At 37.8% G+C, this 19,703-nt stretch overlaps 1 long non-coding RNA gene across 3 annotated transcripts in view; it reads left to right on the top strand.

Moving 5' to 3' along the window:
* LOC112982416 (uncharacterized) overlaps positions 1–15,230 on the top strand; it is a 32,731-nt gene extending 17,501 nt beyond the window's left edge. For all 3 annotated transcript variants that reach the window (XR_003258973.2, XR_003258971.2, XR_003258972.2), the window contains 2 exons: positions 10,660–10,813; positions 12,351–15,230. This is a non-coding gene — a long non-coding RNA (uncharacterized LOC112982416). The remainder of the gene's footprint in view (positions 1–10,659; positions 10,814–12,350) is intronic.
* Positions 15,231–19,703: the final 4,473 nt, after the last annotated feature.

Here is a 19,703-nt window from a genome sequence, read left to right as displayed (position 1 = left end):
TGTGTGATTATGGCATCAATAACACCATCACTCCAAAAATTAGCTAGTGTTGGCAACCTAGCCCAACTGTGGTGAATGGAAGAGCTGGTGACTCTCACCAGGTAAGCGGTGTAGGCAGAAGCGCTATTTTGGATTGGAGCAAGGAGAGAGCTAAGCTGTAGTTGCCACCCATTTTTTCCTCTCATTAGTATCCCCAGAAAAACCATGACCCATGGTCTTCCTGAAAATTGTCTACTGTAGACTGTTTATATACTGAAGTTTATCTTTGTAACCAGTCTAAAATAATTTTATTTCCCATATGTTGAAGCAGACAATAGTTTAGGCAGTCCTGATATCTAAAATGTACATGGCATAGGTTGTTACATAATCAGAAGTTCAGTGTTTGATCCTGAGAGACCACATTACTATGAATACAAAATATAACATGCTATCTTGAATTATGCCTGAATATTTCATTAAAGTCCTGTATTAAGAGAGAAAAGATTTACTGCCAACTGCCAGCTAATAGTTTAAACAGGCCCAGAGCTGTAATCAGCTGAAATTGTTGGGTTTATCTGTGAATTTTTGATCATTGCTATATCATTTATTTTGTCTGGAACCTATATTGATTAACCTTGAGAAAGATAAAGTCCTACAGCTCTGCAACAGTGAACTAATTAGCATCGCCACTGAAATTATTATGTAGACCTTAATAAGAATTCTTCACTTATTTAATCAACTTGTTGATTTGAATAATGGGATAAGTTAATGCTAATTAATTTTATTTTAATATATTCATACTGCTTTTGCATTATTCTTTATCTGAATTACCAAAATATAGACATTTTGAAACACGTGGTCTGGCTATTTCTTTGCCAGATGCCAGCATTATAAATCTGCTAGAACAGAACTTCTTGTTCATGGTGGTGGTCTTGGTATCCTCTAGTTATAATAAGAACTAAGAGATGACAGAATGGATTAGAAGAGGAAAGCTTACCCAGCAACTATCTGATTACCAGAATTCAGTAGTGCTGGGCATTAATGATTGTTTCCGGAATAGAAAATAAATAAACATCACAAGCATCATAGGTCACTCCCTAGAATATGCTTTCTTGCTGTCTCTGAGCTCTCTGAAGCTATGTTTTGAAGTCAGATTGTATTGAGGTTTAATCTGGTGCAATTAATACCCTTACGTGTCCATTTGTGTGTATATAAGTATCAGCCTATAAATAGTACTATAAACAATGTTTCTATTTAAAGAGAAGTTAGAACAGGATAAAAAAAACCACAAAACTTTCCTATTGGAATATTTCCCCTTAGGCCAAACGAATTTACGATCCCATACTTCTTTACTATTGAAAATTTATTGTAAAATGTCAGGCTCTTCAGGTCAAAATATGACTGTGATTCTAAAGGTAAGTTCTGGAGAGCCACAGATTAGCTAAAAATTAGTTGACATGGACTTATTTGCTGTGACAGCACCCCCAGAGATCCTGTGGGAAATGTCTCAGATTTGGGTTAAGCCCTCAGGAGGCAGCAGTCCTCATCATAAAACAGCACACATGCTATAAAAGGAAGTCAAAGTGAGTTTGATTAGCTTTTGCTACTGCATAGGAAAGCTAGATCAGAATTTTCAATCTTTCACAAAGGATTGTCAAGGTCAAGGGCAGCAAGTGTCTTTCGAGAAGGCAGTTTGAAGAAGTTCTTGGTGCAGCATTACAGTGCGGGGCATATTCTGGTTCTATTACGAAAGTTAGTTGACCTCTCAAGATAAATATTTGTCTTCACAGGAAGAAAACAACAGCAGCAGGATGTAATAACCATCATCTGCAACTTTAAAAAGCTTTTCATGCAACTACAAAATTCTATTCTTCAGTACCAGTGCGTAGGGAACTGAAAGAGGGCCTAAAATTTCAATTTGGGGCACTGTGTTAACAAAGGAAGAAGGCAGTCCTTGTCCTAGAGAGTTTACCAGAAATTTGATAAGCTTCATGCAAAAAATGGAAGGCAAATGTGGTAGATCCAAGAAATAGTAAAGTGAGGAATTTTTGTGTGAAGAAAAAAGACTCACTTTATAACTTTCTAAATGATACCTACATTTTAGCTTATGCATCTATTTTCTCTATTGACAATGTAGAAATGGCTAAAGTGATGAAAAATAAAAAATTATAGAGGATGAAAAGTTTTGTTCTGTCCATCTCATTTGCTAGTGCTTTATTTGATCTAATTTTAATGGAACTTAATGATAGCACACCTATTACTGCTTTCCTTTGTCTATTCCGAAGTCCTACAGAGCATTAAGGGATTTCTTATATTTGTTCTGTATTTTTCCAAATTTTAAGCATCAGACCAATATTCTTTATACTAGATTATCCTGAGAAACAGTTTTATATCCTTCAAATGTTTGTGGATAGCTTTCATAGTTTCATACAAGGCTTGATTTTTCAGGAAGTGACATACTACCAGTAGTCACCAAGCATATGTATATGATATTCACATGGGTCCTGTCCAGTAAAACACGACAATGTTGATGTTTTCTGAGCAGGTACACAAATGCAGTCCTAAAAAGACAGACAGCTAAACTGAGACATTTTATTATGTCATATTTAATGTGCATTTCTTTCAGCAGCAGTCTCAGCTTTGTGTCCCCAGTGCCCACTTTCCCCTCACAGCCATTTGTTCTGCCCTGTGCCTCCTCTGTGGTGGTGCCAATAGGTCTGGTAATGCGGTTCCCCCTGGTGAGCCAGGTCAGAGAACTAATCCGGGTTGCAATTTTTATTTTTGCTGGGTTATTTTTAGGATATCATCTGTCCCTATAGCACCAGCAGGTGATTTGCTCTTTCAGATGCTGACCTGATCTTCCAAGAACTATTTTCCACAAGTTCTTGCAGCTCATTCCAGCTGTGTTTTGTTTACTAAAGAACTGGAGAAGGAAATCACCTGAACGTTAAGGATTCATAAATGGAGTGCCAAATATGTGTACGTGTTAAATGTATTTAATTAGAATCTTTTCTTTCATTTTTTTCTAGTGTCACCGTCCTTATTTAAGGGTGATGTTCTTAAATGAGTTGCATTTTCCATTTTTGTTCATTCCCCCTTCTGATCACACTCTTAGAAGACTGAAGAAATATTGCTGCTCTTACTATCATATATACACTTGAGAAAACACTGAAAAGCATCCTAAGCAATGGTTAAGCACTGAGGAGGCCACTTTGGCCACCCCACATGCTTACTGATTTTGCATCAAAAGGTGGGAAACAGAAAGTCAAGCCCCAAATGGTATTAAAAGAACACCCTAGTGAATCCATTTTGTGCAGATACACAACATAGCTCAGTACCTCCAGATGTCTTTGTTGCTCAGATAGCTATCCTATACAGCTAAGCCTTGGATTCTTCCTCATAGATCAAGTCCTACTACTACTTTATTATTTCATTCTTCATTTGAGTCTTATGTTTTACAGAGCAGGATTTGGTACTGCTGAGGCTGGGACAGGAGCAGGGTAGCTCACTGCCATCTTTGTGTTTCCTGTATCTGTGTATACCTCAGGTCCCTGCACAATTTCAGAACAGCTCAATTATTTTGTGGGTATGACTTCTGAAGAAATATAATTCCAGCCTGAGATATCTAAAACATTCCTATGCTTAGTAGACTGGAAAACTACAGCACTGGCTTCACGCTACATATAGAGTTTCCCATGCAGGTGGAATCCCTTATAATATTTCCCCAAATCTACATTTAAGATAGAGCAGTCCAGATTGTGTTTCATCTGTTCTTCACTGCTTCATGCAATTGTTATAGTGTGGACCCCTTCATTGATCCTGCTGCTCCTGGTCCTACTGCTGCTTTTGTTTTTTAGGCACTGGCCAGGCCTACTTATTTCTGTCCGACTAGTCTGCTTACTTGGCATGGAGGTAAAGACGACCTATGAACAGCAAAGGAAGGAATACTCCTATATCTCTTTTTTGCCTTGAATGATTAGTCAATGAGATGTTTCTTTTAGGAGGAGAAATTGTTGAAGGAGTCAGGTATCCTGATATCATCCTTTTTGTTTACACAGAGTGCACAAAATGACAGAAATTATAAGCCTCTTTTAGACAGCACTTGACATAGCTCTTACTGGGCTTTTTTAGGGGCTATACTTCCAATGTCGTTCCGGATGTACTGTTGATTTACTGATTCTTTCTCTTCATGTCTTTTGTCTTTTTGCTTCAATTGCACAAAACAGTATGCTGCAAAAAACCCTCCACCCACATAATTGATGTGCTTTTGCTTTGGTCTATGATATGTAGTTGCTCCTAAGTCAATGCAACTATTGTTTCACATTATATTGTTCCATGAAGGAGTTTAATGGCGTCTTAACTCTCATAAAAATGGAATCATGGTTAAATCCAATTCATAAGACTTCTGTTTCTGACTATTAATAGCAATTCAAGAGATCAAATTGGAGCGTTTCCTACAACAGATATTGATCCAAGTACATGATGGAATTTACAGTAGGGGTGTGTGGTTGGTGTGATGAGTTTAAATATTTTAGAGTAATCTAATTTTAACAAAATTAATCATTATAAAATTGATAAGGTTGGAGCAAATAGCACTTAATAGACAAGTCATGTTGGAGATGTAAAATAATTTTATTTTTAAATGAAAGGGAAGGGGAATAGACAAAGGGGAAAGTCCTATGCTCTTAGAAGATGCTAGTAGATGCTAATAGTTCAGGCCTATTGAGCGGAGAGACTGAGACACATAGAATTAAGTGTCCAGAAAAAATCTCTCACATACAATTCATAAGTTGAATATCATGCTCCTTTTATCTTATCTTAGCCAAACTAAGAGGGGAATAGGTGAAAAATCAAGTTCATAAAATTTATCGACTGCTAACCTGACTACTATGTTGTGCGGGTTTCGGGCTTTGTGATACAAGGCCAATTTCTGTTCATCTTGAGCATTTCAAAACTATGTGTCTGTGCCATCACCTCTCATCATTTTTGCCATTGTTATTTAGTTATGAATTATGTTCAATTCCTACTGTTTGTTCAGAAGAGACAAGTTCTCCAACAATTCATCAGGAACGTGTCCTTAAATGGCCAAATTTTCTGTATTGCTAAGAGCAAGGGAATGTGCACTTTGAAGCTTTTTTAGTGTCATGCAAAAATGTCACATGGGAAGACAACTACTCAAGTATTGTTTCACAGTGGGGTCTTTCTTCCTCTGATTAGGCTCTCTTGAGAGAAATAACTTGAATTAGCCCTACTGTGAAAGCTAATAGAATACCCAAATAGAACTTGCGGTCCTTGAATTTTTTTAGAGAGCTTTAACTCCTAGACTGTTCTGCCTCACTTTCTTCATAGAGTAATGCTATTTTTCAGATGGAGGGGAATGAGAGAAAAAATATTAAATATTTTAAGGATGTTTTCTCCATCCACATTTTATACCTCTTTTATACCAGGAAACAATAGCAGTATTTCTCTGCCTTTAATGAATAATTTTTGATCTAAATCTAACTGTCATTGACATAAGCACAACACTTTTATTCTTCAGCAGAGAAAAATGATAATCACCTCAGCACTGAGGTCAAGTATCACGTACAAGCTTGCTTTATAGATACTTGTGCAATAGCTTAAACACAAAGAGTAACAACAAAAATAGCCAGAAGAAACTCGGGAGAAACACGGCTTTGTCAGTCTCCAAAATTACCAGAAACTGACTTTTTTATCATGTACCAATGCCAAGAATATTAAATGTCATGAGATTTTAGGAACAAAGAAAATAGATGAAATCATTGTATATGTTGGCTAAAAATAGTAACACAAAGCTATGCTCTTTCCAATTAACAGTGGAGTGATATTGAGATATATTCCATTAATACACAGGTAAAGGTGCTTCAGCACTAATCAGAATAAATTGCAGCATTCAGCACAGAACTGCTACAGGTCTTTAAATTGCTTCTGCCTTGCTATATGGATATACCTGAACATAGCTTAATACATTTTTTACATGATATAATTTTATCTATCCCATACAATGTCAGGATAGTAATAATGATATTCTAATATTAATGCAAGCACAAAATATACATATTGATGAATAATGGTCATATGTTTCTAGATCTCCTTGCCAAGTCATATTAAAATGACAAATAATTGCCATTGCTTCAGAGAAATGGTACAGGCTCTGTAGTCAAAAAGCACATTAGGGACCCACAGTGTCCATTTGTTATCCTTTGTCAGGAAAACATGGTTCTTAATGAAAGTGAATGAAAGGACACTGATTGAGGACAGTGACACTAAACCTCTTTCTCAACAGGAGCCATGACATGAGTATTAATAAGCAGATTGAAAGGTTAAGACTCAGCTTTGAAACTCTGGAAGCACAGTAGAATCTGAAATAACTCCCCCCTCATAATATGGGGAAAATCACAATGTAAAATGCATTACATAAGCCTTTGGCCACAGGAGAATAGAGCGGATGGAAATTGGTTCCCAGACAATTCAGGAAATGCCATTTAAAATCTTAACCAAAATATATTTTTGTTAAAGTCTTGTTTTTAATTCTCTGTCTTGATAAATGATCTCTTTCCTTCTCGTTATCCTCCTTTCCCCTTTGCTCCCAGTACTATAAAAATGTTAACAATAACAACAGGCATTATCTGAGCATTTACAGTATCTGGGAGGCAAGTGCACAAATGTGCAGCCTGAGTAAGCGTAAAACAGTAAATGTGGGTATCAGATCCAGTACAAACTGGGGCATTTCAGTTTAGGCCAGTGGAGCTGCAACCATTTGGACCACTGGAGAATCTAGTGCAGGGCTGTGAGTAAGAATTCAAAATGTGTGTTGATTGCTTGGGAGAATGAAGAAGAAGGGAGAATATCTTAGATTTCTGAAAGTCTAATGTGTTACAGTGATCACTTATTAATTACTGAGAACGCAGAAAAGTGAGAGTCGGTCCCTGATCCTGCAGAGCTCTGCACGTATGCGTAGTCCCACTGGAGTCAATGGTACATGTAAAGGGGCAATGCAAGCATGCAGGACGGGCTGAATCTCCTGTGTCTTTGTTGATAAGGTTTTGCCTCTCTGAAACCATACAAGCTCTGAATGACCGCAGTCTCTGACCACTCTTGCAGGTTTATATTCCTTTTTATAGTCCCACTTTTTTATGCACCAAAAATACCTTTCAGGAATTCGATGGTTTTAGTATTATAGGAAAAAGCCCTGTAATACTAAAATCTCATTTTCTCCATTCCAATAGCAAAGCTGGGCAAAATGCCCAAACTTTAGAGGTGTTTGAATGCAGAGACCGGTTCTGTTCATCACAGAGATGAAGTCAGCTGAACAATTAGATTTCATTCCTCAAAATATGTTAATTTCCTTGTCACATCAGAGGTCTGCTTTTTGCATATCTTAAACCAGCAGGGAGAAGCAACTTCAGGACTATATATATTTTTATGTAAAGTCCAGGACTATATATATATAAGTATGTATGTATGTAAGTATATATCTCTATGTATAAAGTCACAAGATATCTTTCTTTGAACTTTATGCGGTTGTTCACATGTATTCAAGCAAGGTTAGAAGACTGTAACTGAATATTTCACCTCCTAAAGATCTGATAAAATGGCAAGCTGCTGCACACTTTGAAGAAGTACATTTAAATAAAAATTTCAATGTATTTAAGTGGTTGCAATAATTCCAAAATGAGTTTGAAGAACTGGGTTTATCTTTAGGCAAGATTAATAATAGTGTACCTCAGGTTTTCCTCATTGAGGCTGTGTCTACACAACAAATTAAGAAGGCTTGGGACTATTTTCTGATGCTGAAGCCAACAGCATGGAACAATGAATGTCCATATTATTAAACTCTTCTAGTCTTCAAAACAAATTGCCTCCATGCATGCTGCCCACTAGGAACATTTGCCAGCTTGTGACGAACAGCTGCACAGCTTATAGGAGTATGTGTAACTCTTAAACTGTGCTTTGGAGTTATCTGAGATGGCTAGTTGAAACAGGGCAATTATGTCAAGGACTTTTCTAATAAGTGCATGGTGTAGATGATCCAGTTCCACTGTTCATCGGTGCTGTTTAGTATAACAGCATATCTGTAGCCTGTGGTGACAGACAGATTTCTTCAGTAAATCGTCATTGACTCAATGCAAGTCAATGTTATTTTTCATTCAATTTAGGTAAATAGTGGAGTTTTTAAGGAAGAAATGGCCACAGAAAATAATCTCAGGGGTCACTATGAGATGATTCAAGTTAAATTAAATAGAAGGAAAATATGGAAGTAATTTACATACTCAATTTTTTTTCAATTTCAAAAGGCAGTTTGGAGAAAACAAGAAACTACCTGTGGTGAAGAGCTCAATGCAGACAAGGCTTGAGATATAAGGTGCAAGGATGCAAAAACTAATTGGAATCAATTTTAGTCAAAGGGAAAAAAAAACTTGGGATGCATAGCAACACCACAAAGAGAATTAGTGGAATACAAGGATGTAGAATGGAAAAAGCGATTAATCAGCAAAGAAACATTTTAGAGGCCATAAAACATATGAATGAATAATACTTTCCAACTTCTCAAACATCTAAATTTGGCTCAGAATTCTCCTGTTGTTTACAGAGAAAGATAATTACTTTCAGGATGATTCAGACCTACAAAGACTGACATTTTCCTCTGGGAGGGAGCCTGCCTTCCTTCACTGACTAGAAAGAGAGCTTTAGGCACTTAGTGTATACTCCTGTCTTGAGCATTTTAGTTCATTTCCTAGTTAGACGGATGAATCTGAGCCATGGAGACCAATAGCAGTGTTTGCTGCAGGTAAGGGACCATCTGCTGGAAGTGACAGAGGAAAAAAGAAAGATTTGGGTGAATCAACATACATGCGAAATGATGGAGATCCTCAGCTCACTTCTGCGACTTCTTCTGATTGGGGCACTGCATGTATGTTAGTTTGCTTTGAAGCTCTTTTTTGGACCTTACTATTAGTTCCTTCCAAGGTGAATTCCAAGTGTGTTGCTATCTAACAGGTACAGGTCACTCCAGGGACTATTTCTTGTATACAAATAGGGAGAATCTAAACCCCCCACCCCTGTGTAGCCATCCAATGCTGTTCCAGCATGCCCAGTACCTCCCGGATGCCCCACAGGTTTCTATTCCATGGCCTTAGTCTGATAACATACAGCTGCTAAAAACAAGGTGCTGTGCTATAAAATCTCTGACATTACTCTGGCTGACTGCAATTTAGTCTATCTTTTATTTTGGGTACCTTCCTTGGAAAAACCCAAGATAATTAGTATTACTTCTCAGGGCCACAGGAGTATCACACAAGTGCCACAGGAGATCTAATGTGGACAGGATTGATCATCTCTAGAAGAAAGGACTGCATGTCTCAGGCAGTGTGGACATAAGTAAGTCTGCACCATTTGACACTATGTCCAGGGATTGCTGCCTGTAGTGGATGCCTCTAGCAGCATGAACACGATGTAAGTCAGTCAAAGGATAACTGAAGAGTCAGCTGGATGGAAGTTGTTAAAGTTAAGCAGTCTTAGGGTATATCAGCTGAAATGTTTTCAGGAGAGAGAAGGGAATACAAATGTCATTTTACAAGGTCCTAGTGAAAACTCATGTGGAGTACTGATGAAATTCTGCTCACCTATGTACAATAAAGTTGAAATTAAGTAGAAATAATTGCAGAGAAAGGTTCCATGGTTGGTCAAGGAACTGGAAATCATCAGAACTTTTTTTTCTTTAACCTCACAAAATGTAAGCTGGGAGGAAATATGATCGCTGTCTTTAAATACATCAGGAAGGTAGTCATAAGAGACTAAAAAGAATTACCTAAACTCGAGGGCATTGTTGACACAAAACAAATGAGTATAGATGAGTATAAATGATATGAATGACTAAATTTAGGCTAACAACTGAAGAAAAACTTCAACCTTTAGAAGAGAAGGCTTGTGAAAATCTTGTATATAGGCTGTAGAGGCAACATGCACAGTTTTTGAGAGGGAGTTTGAGGAATGTACTAATGGAATTATGAGACTCGGTTGCTTATGATACCAAGGGCCTTGACCTGATGTTCCAGAGATTCCTGCATGATTATCTGTTTCATCTCTTCCAAATATTGTAGAAATCTTTCTCATAGAAAGTATTACAGTATGGAAGTTTGTGTTAGCTGTTTTTTAAGCCCATAAGTATTTAAATAATTTTCATTCTTGAAATGATTTACCACTTCTACATTGCAGAAGAAACCCATGTGATGTCAGTGTCTAGCTTTATCTATGACAGGTTAAACACAGATATCTGTACCTTAAGTGGAAAACTGGAGACATACATTCACAAATGCCTCATGATGTATGTATGCATGTATTTTCACAAACAGATTGTGTTGCACAGTTTGAACTTAGAAAATTTTGAAAATTTAGCCCATGATAATGGGGATGTTTGACTGGAGCATCTGTTGTCTGAGATTTCTTAAGGTTTTTGTTTTGTTTTGCTTCATTTATGATCTGCAGTGAGGCTTGTTCTGGCAATGACAGGAGGGACAAATTGTTCATAGATCTTGTGTGCCATTCCTGATACAGTATATTTTCAGTACTGTAGCTCTTGTGCGGTGTTAGTAGTAGTTGAATGAAGAGACAGAACGCCAATATCTTGGTAAATAATGGGCTTATTTTTCTTGCTTACAGTGTGATCTTTCTGGAACTCCCTCCCAGAATCTCTAGCCCTAATGAGACTGGCCTGGATGATCCAGTAATAGGTTTGCATTATGACTAACTGTATTTCTTCGTGGAGGGAGTCAGCTGTGAGGAAATTTAAGAAATCTAAGTGAAACATCTGAAGGTGATTACATCGCACCAGAAATCATTACAAAACTTTTACATTGTGTTTTACTATATACTTAGACATTTTTCTTTAAAAACAATAGTTTTCTTTATCGTTGTGAGGTAAACTCATTTAATGCTGAATTAAACTCAAGCAATATTCTCAGTCTTCAAGCAGACTTTAACAGCAGCTAAAGACGTTCAAAATATGGTTTTATATGAGTTTTATATTTACAGGAATAATATACATATGAAATAGCAAACACCATCAAAAATTTCTGTAACTGAAAGGGATTAGATAGAATTGTATCCATGGTTCCCTTTTTATACTTAAAGTATAAACAATACTCTGCCTTAGGCAGTCAGTTGGGCCTTTAATCAGTGTTTAGCAACATCAGCAGTCCTCCCTTGTTCTTAGGGCCCTTTGTTCAGTCAGTCCTTGCTATTGTATCTAACCTAAATAGCAGACTTACTTGTGATTGTTGTATTCTGCCATTTATTATTCACAGCTTCTTAGAGTGGGAGTTAAAGACAGATTGCTGTCGCTTTTCATTTTTCATGGAGGTTAGGAAAATATTTCATTCTCTAACCAACACAGAGCCCCGCTACAGGAGATGGCATCACCTTCTAAATTTTGGGTCCGGTAACCAGAGAGTCCTTTCATTCTATCACAGCTTGGGAGGTTCTCCTTCAATTCAGTAGATAGCACTGTACGCATCTGCTGCTCATGATCTTGGATAACATCTCCAGGGATAATTGTGACAATTTGTTACCCCAGGAAGGCAGGGAAAAAAAGAGCTATGAGCAGAGCCTGCCTTTGAATAAGCACTGCTGCCTTCCACTGAGTCTTGGGGATAGGTGCTGCCTACATACCCAAAGGCAGCATCTTCATCAGCTTTGTAAAGTGGTAATGCAGTGCTACTGCTACACCAGAGAGCTAATGAACATTTCTGTATGACTAGACTAGGAAAGTTTCAATTAGTAATAAGCAAATAATTAATACTAATGTTTATTTCCAAAAAATATTTTCCTAATGTTATTTTAATGGCTTAATTTTTGCACTAAATAGAAAATATATTTTAAAATTTATGTAAAGGTAGTTGTTTTAATGCAAAAATACAAAGTGTCAAAATCAAACTCAGCATATTTGAATACCTAATCATATTTCCTGATTATATTAATCACATAAATTCATCAAAATATCATTTTGTTTCAGCCCTAGTTATCCACGAAGCCCAGTTCAACAGCTCCTAAGTAATGCCCAGCTTCTCAGACAGACTTAGGTGCAGAAATATCTTTGATGTTCTTAGATTAAATGCCTTAGTTTAAATGTGCAAGTAGACTTCATGAAGAGACTTCGTTTTGCCCTTGTTTGCCCCCACCTGATTTGATTTTGGTGGGTCCGAAGTGAGACTGCTTATAAAATGCACAAAATGTGTATCTAGACTATATTCTTCCCTGAATCAGGACCAGAATTTTGAATTTTTACCTGAAGTCAAATGCTTGCGCTGTCCCATCTTGTTCCTACTTAAAATATGTTTTTCCTTTGATTTCAGAAGGAATAAAATCAAATGCAAACACCCTTGTCTACCTTGAAGTGATTTATACATATAACTCCAGACCAATCTCCATACCTGGGGCAAAATTAGCAATTTTCTTTGGCCGATTTCGAGCGGATGGAGAAATCAACATCTCTGCTTGCCAGTGAAAACAGAACCTACTGAGTTTGCCTGCAGACCCCTGTCCTGCGCAGGCAGGCCCTGCTCCCCGTCGGAGGGTGCTCTGCGTGAGGAGGCAATGAAGGTTATGGCCATGCTGCATGGAACTAAATAAATAAAGAAGCTTGTAATTTATGTTACCATCAAATGCTTGAATATTTGGTCTTGCTGCAGGAAAAAGAACTGACTCCCACGTATCCGAGGAGTTTTTCAGAAGATATCAAGAATGAATATTGAATACATAATTAGGTTTTCTTGAAGATATGTTCGCAGATTAGAAATAGGTCATGCAATAATTTATATTAGTCCACATTACCAATAATGTGATAGATAAGTTCTATCTCTACTTATATTTCTGTATCCCTACTTGATGTTTTTCTAGAATAAATGTGTTTAGAAAATGGAAGGGTGTAGTTGCTCTCCACATGCAGCATGCCGCCTTTTCTTTTCTTTCTCTTCATTTTATTCTGCTTCCATATTTCCCTTCCCCCTTTAATTTAATGGTAGGCATACACAGATGCCAGGCAGACAAATGTACTGAAGCCCTGTTAGCATTTAATCTCTTTTCAGATAAATGCAAATATTGCTGTCGATGGTATTGGAACCTTGTCCAGCAGTCATTTGAGGAACTTGCTCATCCATTTTTCAGAGTGTCCATTACTATCAGTCACTGAAAATTGTGATCCAGAATATTCGTTCTTGCCGAAAACAATAGAATTAAGCCACAGGGCTTCAGAAAATTGCTTTCATATTCAAGCAGCACTACACATATACAGACACCTTGTTGATGATTTTCCTGCCCTGAAGAAAATGTATTGCTGCTGCCACAAACCTGTCTTTTGGCACTTTGTCACTTACAAGTGATGATAAAATTGCAACAAAGAGACTTCTTTTTAATCTCATAGGTCATCGTTTGTACTCTGGACAGTCCTCCCTTTTGTCCTCTCGTTTAGATTAGATAAGGTGGAAAAATCCTTTTAGCTGCCTCTAACTTCTGTAAGCAACACAAATGCCAAAAAGTCAGCCTCAACGCACCATCAAATTTTTAACCTGACAACTTTGTTCATTTAGATTGGAAGTTCTGTATGAATTTTAAATATATATATTTTTAGGCAAGTGAATTACAGGGAGTCTTTTTGATCCATAGATTCGCATCATATTGTAAACCTTAAGAGAGAAGTTTAATCCCTTTAATTTTGTGAGAACCCCAGAATCATACGATAGTTGTATTACTGAAATTCCAACCATTATTATATCCATTTGTTACTACTTCACACTCACATCATTTTTAAAATTCAGTTATCCTGTCTGGGAATTCAAAGTTGCAGAAAACTTGTGATAGATAGAAAGACTGAGAAATTCTGAATAAATCCCCTTATCTGTTGAATATTTTAAAGAGGAGCTTTCACATTAGAACACATTTGGAAGAAAAAAGAACATTTGTACAAACAGCAATTTATCTGGCTACAGTCTTTTTGCTATTTTTTCTACATTTGCTGAGAGCCTTTTCTCTTCTTAGTCATCTTCTTCAGCTTTATACCTCAATGAAATCATAAACTTGCTCATGACATAAAAAATCTGCTGCTGTGGAAATTTGATGCAGCAAATACAGTATTTTGTCTCCAATCTGCAGTGTCTTTCAATCTGAATTTCTTCCAATTTGAAGTACGGAAAGAACAAAGAAGAACAGAGGTTTAAAATCCCTGAAAAGGGCAGGGGGAGAAGAAGGTACTTTTGCAGGTCGCTTTCCATGCATGTCAAGCATGTCAGGCTTGTCTGCTTCTGTCCTGTGCATCTGAGGACAGGTCTCCACAAACATGAGAGGACTTGTAGAGGTAGGGATCAGGTGGAACCAAAACTGGTGTCCTGCATTTTGTACTGGGGTTGAACATACTATTTCAAACAATTAAGGGGCACTGTCAATATCTAGGACAGATTCTCTACCATTTTTCTCTTATTTGTGCCCCTGAGTAGTGCAGAGCAGAGACTATGGGGGCATCACACAGTCACTAGCACATGGGAGGAGTCAGCTCTTGTGGTCTCTTTTTCACACAAGGGCCGTGAAAAACACATCAGGGTGAAGAGAGAAAAACATGCTGACCCGTTTTCCTCTGTTGCTTGAGAAAACTGCTGCCATCTGATATAAATAAGCAATACCTCCATGAAAAGCCAACATTCATCAAACTGGGGTGTGGCTACATATAGGCCTACTTCGAAATTCAGAGTTGGCTGAAGTGAATACAAGCCTGGAGATACCTAGGTGATTCACAGTTCCTCCTGGGAGAAACCCAAGCATTGGGCATACAGAAATGGACACTTAGGTGCCTAAATAACCATTAATGGCCAAGCCCTCTGCCGGTGCCCAGGGGAAGCAAGCCTCATTACTCCAAATGAAGGGATCTTTGCGTTCAAACCAATCACTGCTGAAGATAACAGACAGTTCACTCATTTACCTGGATTTGGCCCCTACGAATAGAAACATCCTGGACCAGTCTCCTGTTGGTTGCACTGCTGTAAAAGAGTCGCACCTTCTCTAATCCCCGAAAATCACTGCAGATTCAGATGAACTGGCAAAAGCAGAATAAGCTCCAGTGAGTGTTCTGGCTTCTCTACGGCACTTCTCACAATGTGACTGAACATGAAGATAATGTACCAGTATTGTCTAGTTTAATTTTACTGATCGAAAACCTTCACAATAAATAAAGATGCAATCCTAAATATGTGAGTTCAGAAATTTGTTCTTCTGTTAAGTAAACTGCCCTGTTAGAGTTGCTAATTATTCTTTTTCATGCTTATATTTGGCTTTTTCTTCTAAATTTTCTAATAGGATTTTATAGAATAAATACATCTAGATCCTCTTTCCTTGTTCAGGATTTACATTATAGTAATCTTCAAAACTAGTAGCTTCAGAAATAAATGATCTGGAAGGAAAACAGATTTGCACAACATTCCGAATAACTGAAATGGTTAAGAATATCAATGCAAAAATGTCCAACATAAATTTCATAGCCCAAGAAAATGATACAGCAGAATAGCTTATAGTGGAGAATATTTTGTAGGAATTATTAGGCCTGAGAAGTTTGTGTTCATGATATAAAAAGCAATTCCTCAAAAAAAGGTGTAAATATCTTTGGTTTCCTAGTATAATGTTGTATCACAAGTACTTATATAAGTGATGGCATGTTACTTTTAAGACAAGTTTTCTCTCAAACTTTTTCATTACATGAATCACCTCTTCCTGACCTTATGCAGATCACAAACGGTTTTGCAAGTCAAGCATAAAAATGTATGTGCTTCCATGTAAAAAAGAAAAAACTAATAAAGGCAAGAGCAAGAGGATTTCTTCAACTACATAGTATAAAATAGAAGCAGAAAATTATGGAAAAAATTTCCAGAATGATGAAAAGCATGAACAGCTTTAAGACGCTGATTGATGGAATTTTCTCAACATTTTAGGAGGCTTTCAAAATGTTAGTGCATTTCATAGCAACCATTGGTAGTTTCTGAACTCATAATTTAAGGCTATATTTATACTACGGGCTCAATCCTCAACTCAAATACCAGCTATTTTATCCTTGTGTATGTCATAAAATTAGTCACAGGCAAGCTGAGACTCGCCTGCTAGCTGGGCTCTCCCAGGCCCACCCACGTGCCCATGGCAAAGCTCGGTGGCGCAGCTTCATGGCCTCACTGCAGCGTGCTGGTCCAGCCATCCCATCTCACACACGCCTGGTATGGCACAAAGGGACCCTGAGGGTATTTTTTTCCTCCAACTCACAGCAGGTGTCCTGTTCAAGCTGTAGTTTACACTCAAACATTGACTTCATCTGCAGCCCAGTCTGAAACCTCCTGGAGTGAGACCCGTGATGCCCAAGTGCAATAGGAGTTCTGTACTTGAGCTGAATTGGCCAAAGCTGGGGGCTTCATCTTACCATATATACCAGGAACCAGACAGATCTGTCTGAAGGCAATTACCTGGGATAAGTAGGAGCACACCATGAGAGTGGTAAAGGGTATAATTAGAGATGGGAATGCTTAGCGCAATTGTGTTGCGCCAAAAATTCACACTGAATTTATAAAATACATGTTTTTTAAATCAGCAGGTAATTCAGGATTTAGCAATCATTTTGCCAGCTCTGGCATTTTGCCTGTATGTAGATATTAATGTTGTCATTTTTTAAAAAAAATTATTTCTGCAATAATTCTCTGTGTTTTAATTTTTTTTATGTTTTGGTATTTGCTTGTTTGGTGAAGCAAAGCTTCTCCATTATAGTCCTGAATCTTCAGGCTGAGCACACGGGATGCCTGTGGTAACCCTAGCAACCTCTTTAGCATGGTGGGCTACTGCTTCAGCAACCCTTGACTGAACAAAGCAGTTATGTTTCACCCAAATCCACACCCCAGGAGCAGCGAGCTGCTGCTTGCGCGATGTCACCATAGCTGGAATGCATCACAGCTGCTTAAATGTCACCCTTGCTTCAGCATTGAGGCTGCAAGGCTGATGTCTGAATGCAGTTTCCCATGATCATACAGAGCTTTTTTTTTTTTAAAAAAGGTAATTGGGTTATAGCCTATAATGTCATTTTGAGAGGGTATTAAGGTGCTGCCACATAATCCTTCCTAGCAATTGATGGCAGGGCATAGCCCAAACTTGCTTTGTTGACTTTTGAGATTTTCTCATCTTTGCTCATACTGGAAAATAGAAAGCAAGCTCTGTTAAATTATTTTGAATCCACTAATTGAGTAAACAATCCTGTCTTTGCTATAGACAAAAAGGTTAAAAAAAAAAAGGTATTTTCTGTCACATTCTATATGGTTCTCAAGTAATCCCTCTGTTAGCATAATCCATAACCTATGAACATAATCTGTATTACTTCTTCAGCATCATCTATTAATTTCTACATGCATAAAGGCATGTAAAATCAATATGTACCATACAAAGCTTATCTAATTTTATTTTACAAGTATTTCCTCTTTCTACCCATTTCACGTATGTATTCTTCAAAATCATTATTAGGAAGGAAATTCTGGACTGTAACAGCCACAAAAAGTGGGCTCTCCTCTTGAGAGAGATCTCCAGTTGCTGTGACTTCAGGCGGGAGCACTCTACACGGCTACAATTCCTTCAGACTGAACTACTGTAAATTTTTATGATTCTCATTGCAGTCCTTCAGTTCAGGCAATCTTGCCATGTGTTCCCTATCTTGCTTCTAATTTCTCACCAGTTTATAGTTTGCTTCGATTTTGTTGTTTTCCAGGGTTCTAACTTCAGGTGCACGTTTCTGAGATCCAGTGCAGTTACCTCTTTTCTCTAGATCTGGTATTTCTCAAGTGAATTCCTGATAGAAGGCTCCCCAAACAAGTGAGCATTCAGAAGAATAAATGTAATTTGGAGAATGTGTTAAACCTCTGAAACAGAACACATTGCTTTTAAGTATGTTACAGATTTAGTTTACCCTTTATTAAAATCCCAGTGGACAAAAGTTTGCTTTTACTTTTGCTCTTCAAAATCCAATATGGCAAACGCATTGATTTGTTGGTATAAGTGTAAGCAAACACAGAACACACTCAAGTAGTGGGGCTTTCTGTGACAACTGCATGGAAACTGATTTATGATGTAAGATTAATGAATTATTTCTTGTTGGTTTATTGTTATGGACGGGGAGGACTGAAGCAATAGACTTACTGTTCAACCCCGTAAGTTGTACAAGCCTGGGATGAAACCGGAGTGAGAAACAGACAGGAATGTATGATTTATTTGACTCAAGATTACAGTTTGAATTTGGTTTGAGACTGTGATTAGGACTAATGCCTGAGTTTCTAGCTTTACTCTTTGATTCTTCGAGATCTTGTCCATGTTGGTTTACGAGTTAGGTAAGCATTGCTGGAATAGAAGTATGTGTAACCTTGTAGATTGTGTTATGCTTTGTTCCACATGTTTAATGGTGGAGTTCTCTATATCTCATATAGTTAGGATCATAGCTGGGACTCACAAGATCGTAGGCATCATGTGGGTATGGGTTTTTGTCATAATGCCATATTAAAGCTAGGATTGGATGTAGATTTACAGTTATGCTCACAGACATCAGATGTCTGTCTTGGAAAAGAGGACACTTCATATTTTCTCATGATTTGAGAAGCAGTCTCTGGGTTATTTTAAGCCCAGAGTTAGAACTGATAGAAGGGATTAGGTTAGAAGTGAACGGGACTTGAAGTTTGGTTTATTTGGGCAAGTGGAGTATACAAGTCTGGGATGTCTCCTGGCTCTTATAGACTTTTTGCAATTTATGACTAATTCTTGCTGTACTGAGGGTCAGCAGGGTGCGGTTTGTCGGGGCCCTGAGCGCATCCTCCCCAGAGGTCTGGCTGCCAGCTTGGAGACTGCGCGACTGGTGGCCTTGAAGAGGGCTCTTCCAGCAAGCTCTGCCAAGCAGCCTCAGCCGTGGCTCCCTCCTCAAGTTCACGGTTAGGCACGAGGCTGAAAAGAGAGAGATGGCTCATGGCAGTGTTGGGCCAAGTTTGACTGAGCCTGGGCTTGGGGTTAGCATTACATGAAAGAAGACTTCAGTTTTGTGTGAAGTGTTAGATTTTTTGCTTGATATTATTATTGATATTATTATTGCATACAGATCTAGGTTGAGGACTGATATAGAAATTGCAAAACAATTTATATTCTGCTCTGAGCTAGATAAGAGCTGTAAAACATAGTTAAATGAGAATCAGTTTTGAGATTTGGTACAGGAGTGGCTGAAATGTTGGTTTTATTGCTCACGACAGGAACGTCCTCATATGTTGCAAAAACCATCTTTTCAAAATATGAAAATGGCTACTGGGTGATTCTAAGCTGGAATAACTTCACCAGCTAAACCTGTGGATTTGGCAAGATAAGTAAATAAACTGAGCACTTCAGCCCCTGCTGTCCATAATCTTTTTTGCTAGCCTTTGTCCTAATCTTAACAATAATCCTTAATAATAGTTTGGAGACCTCTCCCAGGCCAAACACAAATGTAGCTATTTTGCTGTTTCACATCCACTGTCATCTTATTTCTTCAAACTTTAAGTTTCATACAGTAATAATAATAAAAGGTCAGTGCCTGCTATCTGCAGCGCTAATTGAATTCTGACTTCAGCACTAACAGAAGTAAGGGATAAACAACAGTACCCAGGGTAACAAAAAACCCTCTTCCCTTA

This window comes from Dromaius novaehollandiae, chromosome 2 (assembly GCF_036370855.1).
Source record: "Dromaius novaehollandiae isolate bDroNov1 chromosome 2, bDroNov1.hap1, whole genome shotgun sequence".
NCBI lineage: Eukaryota > Metazoa > Chordata > Aves > Casuariiformes > Dromaiidae > Dromaius > Dromaius novaehollandiae.
The sequence above is the reverse complement of the archived record's forward strand: the minus strand, read 5'-3'. Positions and strand labels throughout refer to the sequence as shown.